Source organism: Dermacentor silvarum, chromosome 11 (assembly GCF_013339745.2).
Source record: "Dermacentor silvarum isolate Dsil-2018 chromosome 11, BIME_Dsil_1.4, whole genome shotgun sequence".
NCBI classification, from domain to species: Eukaryota; Metazoa; Arthropoda; class Arachnida; order Ixodida; family Ixodidae; genus Dermacentor; species Dermacentor silvarum.
The window spans coordinates 56,478,535-56,491,513 of NC_051164.1; positions in this window are offsets into that span (position 1 = coordinate 56,478,535).

Genomic DNA, 12,979 nt, shown 5'->3' on the forward strand with positions numbered 1-12,979 from the left:
AGGAAAAAAAAGAGCCTCTACGTGAAATAAGGCTTAGAACTGCTCTCGTGCCGCAGGTATGTCTTGCATGAAAAGAGAGCTGAACGCGCTTCGATTTTGGGGAATGCTTTTTTTCCCCGCAGCTTCACGAACGTTATGGGCAAGGTTTTACATTTCCAGCCTCGCGATCCACGCTGATAGAAGGGTTTGCTTATTATTTAAAACTTTTGATGGTTTTGTAGCACATACTAAAGCAACACTGACGTGTTTCAGACACGAGTTAGAAGGTATATTATGTTACACCTTGCACATGTTGTGTTATTAGTTCCTGCCCCGCGTAGCTCCAACACGGTGTGATACAAAGACCATGGTCATACTTGCGTAAGTTTATTTGTGGCATCCGTTTATTTTCACTGTGTCGTAGACATGAATTATTTGATCAAGTTAACATAAAATTCAGTCTCTTAGTTTTTACGCTGACGAGAAACGTAGCGCAACTTATGCCTGCCATCTTGCACAAACAATTGAGCAGTCACCTGACGCTCCTCGGCCGGACCTGGGGATGGTACCGATTGATCGAACACATCGCTCAGATTGTCAAGCAAATATGACTGTTTGTAAGTTTTAATCGCACAACACGACCACTCTTGAGCAGCAATATAATTCAGAATATCGATTCGTAGTGCCAAGACATTGCGGACTTCATTGCTCTAAATATTGTAGAGATGACGTTATCATTGTGCTAGGAAATACCCAAAAAATGTTTGTATCAATTGCACTATGCAATATGTTCATCCATAAGCATCAGCTGGACTAAAAGCTGCAGGAGCCCTGAAATCAGTTGTACAATCCCGCAGGGGCGTCTGCGCAAGCAGGCGTTTGGTGAGTTGCGCCACCACGTACCCGAGCACACGAGGGTTGGACCCTCCCGCGTCTAACCGTGCGCGGCTTAGCCGTGTCTGGGGAAAGGGGGATCCTGGGGGTTGAGCCGATGCTGGGTGCTCGGACCTTTAAGGCCCCCCGGCGGAGGCAACACACCTCTTCGGCCTCTGCTTCACATAGACGGCACCTCCAGACTGACCCACCTGGAGGAAATCGGCAGTCGCCTTTTCCTGTCCCCCTCTTCAGTCTTTTGTCTTTCTCTCTCACTTTTCCATCTTTCCTGTCTTCTAGTCACTTCTACTCACTTCCGAATTTCTGGGCGGCAAGGGTTAACCTGGTGTACTTATCCAACCTTGGGTATTTTATATTAGGTTATAGCGGCGATGCATGGCTGGCGACTGCAAGTATTCTAACTTTGTAGCGTCCCCTTGTTGGGCTCGGTGGTGGGTGGCTACCATCGCCGCCGCATTTTCCATTTTTACATGGCAAATGCTTTTCCCCTACTTCCTGATCGCTCCCTGAAAAGGGGGCGCACCGATGAAACATTCAACTTTTTTATGAAACCTAAAGAAATTTTTCCCAAATACCACGTAGTACATAGCCAACACGAAACCAAGACTGTCCGTACAATATCCCCATTTGTTGTAGCAAAATGTCTGACAGAAGCAATCGGCCCAGGTTACAAAGTCACTAAGATGGGAAGCGGAGACCTTCTTTTGGAAGTGCGTGATAAGCCACAGTACAACAAATTGTCGAAACTTGTTGCATTTGGTGACATTCCCGTCTCAGTGGGCCCTCACAGGTCAATGAACACTGTACGCGGTGTCATTTCTGATGACGACCTTCTAGAACTCAGTGAAAGCGAGCTGTTGGATGGATGGCAAGACCAAAATGTAGTAAAGGTTCAAAGAATTAAGTTAAGGCGTGACGACAAAGAAATTCCCACAAAACATGTAATTATCACTTTTGGAACAAGCGACCTACCAGATTCAATCGAGACCGGATATTGTAAGCTCCGGGTACGACCATACATCCCCAATCCGCGCCGATGCTTCAAGTGTCAGCGTTTTGGGCATGGGTCTCAGAGCTGCCGAGGGCGCGCTACCTGTGCGAAATGTGCTTCCAAAGAACATGCCTCAGACAACTGCACTTCCACAACCCAGTTGTGCCAACTGTGACGGAGACCACCCCGCCTATTCGCGATCGTGCCCGTCATGGGAAAAGAAAAAGAAATAATACAACTCAAAGTCAAAATAAACATATCATTTCCAGAGGCGCGCAAGCGTTTTGCTGCCCATAATCAGTCCAGTCCTTCCTACACCGATGTGGCGCGCCGGGGGGCAGCGTCACATCCTGCGGCAGCCGCCCGAGTCACACAGAGTGTGACGGCGGCTACGCGTTCAGCCCCCCTGGCAGGAGCAGCCAGTGCTGTTCCGCCCCCTACAACGCAGGGCCAGCAGTCTTCCGGACCTGCCGGCCCCAGGGTCACTGCTCGTGCAGACCGGCCCCAAAAACCCCTGAGTGTGCCCGTGGAGCGGGCAGCATCCAGCGCCTCTGACGAGGTGATGGATGCAAGCATCACTACTCCAGCGTCCCTGGCGCCGAAGGAACGGCGTAGCTCCGTGGAGCGCGTCGGGAGAAAAGAAAAATCCCGTATCACGGGGCCTGGAAAGGTCTCGTGAACTACCTTATTTCTCTTGACACACACCACAAAACACTTCCAATATGGCTACACAGATCATGCATTGGAATGTGAGAGGTCTACTCCACAATCTGGACGACATAAAGGAACTCCTACACAAGTTTAATCCACGAGTGCTCTGTGTGCAAGAGACGCACCTCAATCCTACACACACCAACTTTCTGCGGCAATATGCCATTTTCCGTAAAGACCGCAACGACGCTTTGGTTTCATCGGGCGGTGTCGCCATAATAGTTGATAAGGGTGTCGCCTGCCAACATTTGCAGCTGCAAACGCCCCTTGAGGCAGTTGCAGTCAGAGCAGTGCTTTTTGATAAGCTGTTAACAATTACTTCCTTATACATCCCCCCCCAGCTATCAACTCTCCAGAACAGAATTTGAAAGCTTTATTGCTCAACTTCCGGAGCCCTATATTCTCGTTGGAGACCTAAATGCACATAATACCTTGTGGGGTGACTCTCGATGTGATGCCAGAGGGCGCCTGATAGAAAATTTCCTGTTATCTACAGGTGCATGTTTGCTAAATAAGAAACAACCAACCTTTTACAGCGTCGCAAACAAAACATTTTCATGCATAGATTTAAGCATTGCGTCAAGCACAGTCGTGCCCTACTTGGAATGGAAGGTGGTTAACAATCCATACGGGAGTGACCATTTTCCCATTATCTTAAAATTAACAAAACAAGAAGAATGCTCACCACATGTGCCCCAGTGGAAAGTCGACTCAGCGGACTGGAAACGATACAGAGAGTTGACTTATTTGACCTGGAATGACATTCGTATGCTTAGTATTGACGATGCAGTTGCATATTTAACAGCATTTATTTTGGATGCAGCGTCAATATACATCTCACAAACAAATGGATCATCTTCTAAACGACGTGTTCCCTGGTGAAACGATGAATGTAGGAAAGCGCGAAAGAAACAAAATAAGGCTTGGTATCACCTCCGTAACTCTCCGACTACAGAAAACTTGATCAGCTTTAAGAAAATAAAGTCTGAAGGTAGAAGAACGCGCCGCCGTGCCAAAAGGGAAAGCTGGCAAAAATACATCTCCGGCATTAATTCCTATACAGATGAAATAAAAGTCTGGAACAGGGTTAAGAAAATAAAAGGCCGCGAAACTAACCCTCTACCTTTAGTAAACACACAAGGAGACACTCTTGAGGACCAGGCTGATTGTCTAGGAGCACACTTCGAGCACATTTCCAGTACATCACATTACACAGATACATTTCTAAGATACCAGCGACAAGCAGAGCGTCAGCCTCTGGCTCAAAAAGCCACAGCAAATGATGCATACAATCGTCCATTTAGCATGGCGGAGTTCCAGGCTTCACTAAATTGTTGTAAGAAATCTGCTCCCGGAAGTGACAGAATAATATATGAAATGGTCAAACATTTACATCCAGAAACCCACAGAACACTACTCTCACTATTTAACTCCATGTTCTCTGCTGGCTATATTCCGTCCGCCTGGAAAGAAGCCATCGTAATTCCTATTCTCAAAGAGGGCAAGGACCCTTCCTCACCCAGTAGTTATAGGCCTATAGCTCTGACAAGTTGTATATGCAAACTCTTTGAGAAAATGGTTAACCGACGCCTCATCTATTATCTTGAAAACAACAAAATACTCGATCCCTTACAGTGCGGCTTTAGAGAAGGTAGATCCACAACAGATCACCTTGTTCGCATCGAGACAAATATCCGTGATGCCTTTGTCCATAAACAGTTTTTCTTGTCAGTATTTTTAGATATGGAGAAGGCATACGACACAACTTGGCGTTTTGGAATTCTTCGTGACCTGGCTGGAATGGGAGTCCGAGGCAACTTATTAAATGTGATACAGAGCTACCTCTCTGATCGCACGTTCCGTGTTAGAGTTGGTAACGTCCTGTCTCGACAATTCACGCAGGAGGCTGGTGTACCACAAGGTGGTGTCCTGAGCTGTACTTTATTTATTGTCAAGATGAACTCGCTCCAAACTGTTATACCACGTACAATGTTTTATTCTGTATATGTGGATGATATCCAAATGGGTTTCAAATCATGTAATCTTAGTATCTGCGAGCGACAAGCACAGCTTGGCTTAAATAAATTGTCTAAATGGGCGGACGAGAATGGATTTAAACTCAACCCCCAAAAAAGCACATGCGTTCTCTTCTCGAACAAGAGAGGTGTACTGCCTGACCCTGCTATTGATCTTAATGGACAACGGCTATCTGTCAGCCACGAACATAAATTTCTAGGAATTATCTTAGACTCCAAATTAACTTTTGTTCCTCACCTCAGGTATCTGAGAATGAGGTGTTTGAAGACAATGAATTTACTGAAGCTCATGTCTCGGACATCCTGGGGAAGTGACAGGAGATGCCTCTTGAGTCTCTACAAAGGTCTTATACGGTCACGCCTCGATTACGGAGCTATAGTATATAACTCCGCTGCACCTAGTGCTTTAAGGATGCTAGATCCCGTTCACCACTTGGGTATACGCGTTGCTACAGGTGCTTTCAGGACTAGTCCTGTAGAAAGCCTGTATGTGGACTCTAACGAATGGTCTCTACATCTACAAAGGACATATTTAAGTTTTTCCTACGCCCTGAAGGTTAAATCGGATATTCAGCATCCATGTCATTTTACCATTCGCGACATCTCCACTGCCAGGCTGTTCCATAACCGCCCCGCTATTAGGGCTCCATTGAACCTTCGTTTAGAGGTACTGGCAGAGGACACAGGCATCCCACTACTAGAAAATGTCATCATGGCTCCTACTCGCCTGCCCCCACCTTGGGAATGGCAGACTATTCAGTGTGACATCTCTTTTATAGAAATATCCAAACAAGCACCGGAGGCACATATACATTCCCATTTTCTTGAGCTCCAGGAGAAGTACTCCTGCGCAGAATACTATACAGATGCTTCGAAGTCCTCTGCTGGTGTTTCTTACGCAGCTCTCGGAGACTCATTTTCTACATCTGGGGCACTAAATCCACACACATCTATTTTTACAGCAGAAGCGTATGCTATACTATCGGCTGTTAAACACATAAGGCTCACAAACCTCTCTAGGGCCATTGTGTTCACTGATTCATTAAGTGTAGTCAGAGCCCTAATTAGTCTACGAAAACATAAGAACTCTGTTTTTAATGAACTGTACAGCTTGTTGTGCTCTGCATATAAGTGCAACCAAGTGATTGTTTTATGCTGGGTACCTGGCCACAAAGGTATAAAAGGCAATGAAGCTGCAGATGAAAACGCTACGTCAGTAGCCTCTAGTGACACGGACGCAAATATCCCCATCCCTGCCACAGACCTACAGTCTTTTCTACGCCGTAAGCTGAGGAAGCATTGGCAAGGAGAGTGGGATACCCGAGTATTAAATAAGCTACACATGATAAAACCAAAACTAGGTAACTGGATAACTGAGAAAACGGCACGATATAAGGAAGTACTTGTCTGTCGATTAAGAATAGGACACACTTACAGTACCCACTCTTACCACCTGACTGGGAGTGATCCTCCGACTTGTAGTAAGTGCGGCAATATTCTGACAGTTGTCCATGTTCTTATTCAATGCCCTGCAATAGAAGCAGAGAGGAAAAAGTACTTCCCCTCTGCATATCGCGAAAACATACCTCTCCACCCGGCATATTTCCTTAGCAATGAACCGCTTTTTAATCTGAAAACAGTCTTGGAATTCTTAAGTGAAACAGACTCCCTGAAAATTATCTGGCCAGGTAACTTTTAGCATCTTATTAATAGCCCTTGTATTCAAGGCCACTCTTCAAGCTCTAGTGTCACATTTGTTATAGTCTTATATCTGCTACATCATGCTTCTTTAAGGAAACTCAATTGCCATAGCCCACATCACTAACTAATCAATGTCATTATTTTAGTATGTATATGTTTTACGCCGTTTACAGCGACTCTTTTTAGGCCCTTTTACAGCCAGGTCACATCTGCCATCAGAAACTCATTGCCCACATCATCAACAGCTTATCGATAACGTTAACACTTGTCATGGCGCTCTTTGGCCATACCTGGCCCTTGCGCCATAAAGCACAACACATCATCAAATCAGTTGTACAAAGGCAGCAACTCAAAGGCTCAATCATACTTTACGAAATATGACTTTTCGCTATCAGCGAGACAAAGTACCATCCAGAAGCCTAATGTTGTTTTCAACTTTATAGACTTGAATTCTCCTGAGTGCGAAGACGACAACTGTAGTAGGATACATTTCCGTACCATCGTGAATAATTTTACTGCCTATAAGTTTGTCTTTACATCTTATTTAGCATGCAGGACAATTGTCCTGTGATCCATTGTCTTTTTACGTATTCCTTTTCTCCTTGTTAACTAGTTTTCAGCAGCATATTTCGTAGGTGCTGTCCGAAGACTTAAGCAAACAAAAGAAAGAGTTGCTACTCCCTTTGCTACATATGGGAGCAAAGCTGGTTGCATTTCTGGCGCTCCTAGCTTATAACCACCTGAAAAAAAATGGCGAATCGCTAACCCGAATGCACAGCGACGAAGAAACCTCAGTAACGACACGATGCACGGGTTGTCCGTGCTGTTTATGGGCACTTAGGGAAATCCACATCTCAGTCTGTAAGGCCTTATCTAAGCGCCCAGTCTTGTCACTGCTGTCAAAAGCACCCTCAGGAGTGCTACACGTACACTACGCCTGCTGTCATTGTGTCGTTTCTCGCGATTTCATTCCGCCGATCGTAGTGTGCTCAAAGATCTGACGCCGTGACGGTTTCCAGCACCGCATTGCAAGACAATTACTTTCTTGCCTCTTTTTTCTTTCCTGGGTGCATTTCTTCCCCCCCCCCCCTCCCGACCTCATTTCCATTTCTTGCAACTGATCAGCTGATAGTCATCTCCTTCAAGGCAGTCTTGAAAATTTCGCTGCCGTCTTTGGCTTTCCTGAAGAAACCTGCTTCTGACTTGAGCTCTTTCGTCTACAGAATTTTCTCTTCCTTTAGCTTTCCTCTTGTTTTTTTTAGCAGATCATAGCACGGGAGTCCTTTTGAGCGTTCGCTCGAACGAATCAACTGACGTTCATCTCCTCTGGAATATTCTCGAAATGGTAAATTCGATATTCGTTGGGCTTCTTGATAGAGAATTCCGATTCAAGCACTCCTTTATGTATCTTTCTCCCGGATTTTGTTTCTTAGGGCTTGATTGCTCTCTAGCTAGCTTTTTCGGCTACCGCTCCGATCTATATCAGCAGGTCTTAGCAAGTAGTTTGATGGTAGATCGGAAGCATTTACGTTTTTTAGACATTGCCGTTTGCTGCCGTGTAACTTTAGCAACGCCTGCAGTAAAGTGAACTGCTCATGAAGATTTTGTCGCTTCTGGTCCGACGCTACGACAGGAATATCTCTAGCTTTGTATTTCACCTTTTGTGCGTACGTCTTGATTGAAACGCTTGTTGGCATGTAGTGAATTGAAAGAACGGTAAGGTGACAGCAACGTCTTGTACAAAATCGCACAGCATTGTGAGAAATCATTCAGATATGGCTCTGCACGACAATGAAAGTATCAGTGTGTGCGGAGACGGGGGATCTGCGCCGAACAAGATATATATACACTTGCTAGAACTTCGCGGACGATCGTATACAGTCACGAAAAAAGAAACATCACTGTGGAAAAAAAATAGGACTTCACAACGGCACCAGATGTTGGTCAGAGCGTCTACCAGTTCGATAGGAGCCCCTTTTGGTGCGTTTTAGACTCTGTATTTTGGACATACAGAGTTTGACTAAGGATTAAAGTTTGCTGTGAGCGTAATGCTCTGCATAGTGTTTATTTTGGTGAAGTAACTTTTTATACTTCCAAGTACACTTACGAAAAGAGTGAATATATTCGTCTACATTAACCTAAGACGCTGTTCTCGTTTTGTAGCCTAAGAGCTCGAAGAAAACTTGTGTAAGACAACATGATTTCTTGACACTGATTGCGCTGTTACTGATTCATCCAACTGGTTGAAACAAATGTTGAAACATTATTCTGTGTAATCACAACCTACAATACATTTCACTTCCTTCCCTTCCAGTGACGTTTTCCATCAAAAGTGCACTGCATATTCAGATAGCGATTACGTGCCACATTGAGTAGTTTGCAGCAGTCAACCAGGCGGAACTGCTGTTGAACAGGGCTTCGGGAAGGACTGCGACACGGGTAAGACAGTGTCAGCTGTCCTGTCCGTGTAATAATTTGGGGCGACACCCTACCGGCACCATTGCACCCATAGCTCTGCCGAAGCCTTCGCCGCGTCATCGCTTTGTAAGGCGAGACCAACCTTCAACGCTTGCACACATCACCGTCCTCGATAACAGCAAGAAGTATAAGCAGGCTACGTGCAACGGAAAAGCCGCGGCTCGCCACACGAACCAGTGTACCCAACTTGCTATTCGGGTGCAGACTTGCTACGGTTCCAAGGAAAGTGGCGGCGCTTTCTTTCGACAATATCGTAACGCACTTGGCACTTGTTATTTAGTAAAATAATAAACGAGCATATTGTACACCACGTATAGATTCGCCACTTCGTATTCTCACAGATTCACGAGTACCTTTCTTAACAAAGAAAGTTGCTCAGTACTGCAGAATGAAAGAGACCTATGAGAGTTTTAGCATTAATTTCGTGCCCTCTCCTTCTTTTTCGCTACAGCTCTTTAGACATCATGGCTTTATATACTACTCGTGCAAATAACGTTTCATAGAACATAGTTCAAATAAACCTAATCATAGGATGCTGTCGCTCGCGCTGAGGAACACGCCTAGTACTGATTTATCAGTCTTTTCACACCACGTTCTAGCTTCATACACTGGTAGGCCTGGATTTACCAAACATTGTCAAGTCTATTCGAAATATACATTTGTACTTATTGAAATAACATATTCAGTTTTGTGCATTCTACAGGCAATAAAGTTTCTTTTTACGTTAAAAAAATACGCCTTTCCGATGCTAGTTTTTCTTTCCAACATCTTCGTTGCAAAAGTGTCTTCTCTCATACATAGACGCTCACTAGGAAAGAAAGCATATGAATACATCGGGAAAAATACACAATGTACGCATTGTGTGACAGATAGAGGCTACTACGAAGCTAAGAAAGAAATAGTTATTACGGATAATATAGATAGGCAAGTTCCCGATATTGATTTGCGCTGTCTCCTTTTCTTTCCGTCCCAGCAGAGACAATCACATAACCCGAAATGGTCGGTTGGTATTAGGCAGTGCACTTCTTTTCTTCGGTCGTCGTGAATCATACAGGAACTGTCGGACATCGATCCATCTCACTGCGATCGAAGACTCATCGTGATGGCAATCCTTCTGACCATATTGATGATTTTCGTGGTAACAGTGTACTTTGCGCACTCTTTTCTCCTGAGTCTCATCGTAGCTTCGCGTGTAGGGATGTCCAGGAATGTTTGTAATCGTATAATATGTCCTGCATGGAAATTGCTGCCATAATGTTATTAGAATTCTTGCAGAAAACATTTGCGCTAGGTTGTCACGCGCTATAATAACGACTGTCAGTTTTATTGCGGCTGTGAACCGGCACTGACACATGCGCACTCTGCCATAATACCGCTGAAGGAGTGTTCTGTAATCTATCTCTTTTTACATTAATTGATCTTGTGTCTCGTTTTGTCGGCCTTATGTGTTTCACCACCACTACATTGCAACCGGTGCTTCATATAAATTGTCCGAGCATGATAAAAAGAAACACTTTCAGTTCTGTTTGATGGCAAGAATTTGTTGCTAGGAATTATAGATGAGTAAAGCACAAGTTTAGGGGCTGGCTGGTGTTGTGTACCATGACCGAGTATGCAGGGTGTCCGAACTATTATGCACCAAACTTTAAAAAATATGCAAATGCCACGTAGCTGGAGAGACCCAAGGTAATATTGTTTGCGGTTGCTTGGAGATACTCAAGTTATTTTCGCATTGCAACCAGTTACATAATTAGTCCTAAATAATTATTTAACTTCTCAAATATAAGTAGATGAAGAGAGTCAATGAGAAAACTGTAGAGCAACATGAGAAACTCCCGATACAGTTTTGGGTTGCTCAATACGTGCTACATAAAAGTGTTTTTTTTTTATCGAGTGTGAAAGAAGCCCGCAAATACGCGCAAAATTTCCACGCGACTGGCCGCTACGAATGGACGGACCCTGTAATTAGGCAGAGTTAATCTGCCTTTAGTGTCTTCATCCAAGCAATGTATGGCTGAATAAATTGGCATACAAAGAAGAAAAGAAGAAGAAGCATCTGGAAATTCGTCGAGGGATCTGTACTGGCATTTTGGCTGGCTAAGCTATTGTTCACCTAGTTGACAGCAACATGAAATTAATTTCAGTGTGTATAAATTCTGGTGAGCATAGCTACGTCGGCGCTAGCTGGCACGCTTTTGTACTATTACTACTACTACTACTAACTACCGACTAGTACTTAATTGATATACTACAAAACATGTACAGTGTCGTATAAAAATAAAAGTTATACACGAAGGACTGTGTGGTTTATGTCAATCTCGTCGTATCTAAAACCGTGACTGTATTGCGTGGTCTTTTTCACAAGCTTGAGAACGTGTATACACTGTTTTAGCGATGCAAAGGGACGACCTGCCCCCTCGGAGGGCCAATTCTACCAATTTTTCGTGGAGGTGGCTTTCGCTTGCCTCCAATTAAGGAAATACAGGCTCAGGTTTTGTTTTAGTGACAATGTAGAACAGTTGCACATGCAAACACGCTATAACATGCAGGCCAAATTGTCACTTCACTATTTAAGCCTTACGTGATATAAGAGCGATTTCTGGCACTGTGATGACTCCGAGAACTGATTTTGCGAATCTTAAAATACGCGACGTATGCTTAAATGTTTCGCGAAATCGGTAGAGTGAAATTATACAAGCATCAGCGATATTACTGCAAAATTTCGTGCGCTTGAATAGGTGGGCGAATACGCGATTACAGATTCTGCCCACGTCAGGTGAGAGTGTATTCGAAATTAAATATTGCGAAGAACGGCTTTTGTCCTCTCTCGTCAGCATATTTAAAGAAGCTTAACTTCAGCCCATGGACAAGCCGAATGCAATAAAGGTGGTTTACAGACCAACAATAAAGTAGTTGCTTTTATGGTGAAACCCCGACATTGCTTCATCTGTCATTTCTGCTTACTGCGTACATTTTCAAGTTATACGATAAAGAGATGTATCGTAGATGGCCCCCGTCTTCTCGCCAGACGGAGGCAGAACCTGAAAGGCAATTTTCTTCGTGCCTACTTTACCGGTCGCGGAATATACTTAACCAGCGTTTGTTCACGGATGCACTGTCATCTTTGTCTTACAGTAGTTCAAGTAAAGGAACGGTAGAAACACTCTAGAAGCATAATAAAAACTTTGCTAGCCGACTCAAAATTCGGCTTGAGAAATTTCAAAGGAAGATATGGTACTGCTCAGCAAACAGGCAGCCTCCACGGTTACTGACTTCACGTTTCCGACTTTTTCTTTTGTCTTTCTTGCTTTAAGGTAACTTCCTGGAGCTAAAAACATACAAGAAACACTGGAAAGCGTCATATCGATTCAAATAAATTACTGTTAACGTTTTTAAGAACCACTTTAATAAAGAAAACTGCCGTTTTAAGAAGTGTTTCCCAGGAGGAGGTCCTACGGGTTGTGATGTCATGGAGCAAAAGGTGGTAAATGTGAGAGCGGAACATTGGGACGTCTTGGCTTCGTCTTGGCCATCTACATTATGCTGCTACATCGGGCCAGGCAACAAGCAGTAGCATAGCAGAAGAGAGAACGAACCAAAGCGAGTGTTAAAGCGTCATGATGCTCTGCTCCTACGTGCCAACCTTCTACGTCGTTGCGTCACAACACCACTCTTCTTGAGAAATGAAGCTGGAACTGGTTCGCATAAAGGATGCATTCACCCTAAAAGTGGTTATATAGCCCCTTTTGTGGCGTTTTATGCTTTGCGAACGTAAATGCGTCGGAATAGACCGATGAACGAACATTTCTGTATTTATTTTGGCAACGTTATCAGACAAGCAGTCTAATTCGCCGAATGGCGAATTAGACTGCCTTAATAATAATGAAATGAAGCCGGATTACTGCCAGAACAAAAATAAATTGTCGGGTAGGTTGTATTGAAGTGCAGCGACAGTGGCATGCGTGGTTCTGAGGGTATATAGACACGACGGTACAGAAATAACGTAAATACGCATGTGACATTTCTTCATGCATTAGAAACCTTACATCGGTAACTTATGCAGCTAAAAAAAAAAGGGGGGGGGGGGGGGGAGAGTCCTCTCTAATCTTGCAAACATGCTCGCTCCCTATTCGTAGTGGGCTCGCCTTGGTCCAAGGCGGTTGGCGCGAATTGACATCCCTCTGCCTTG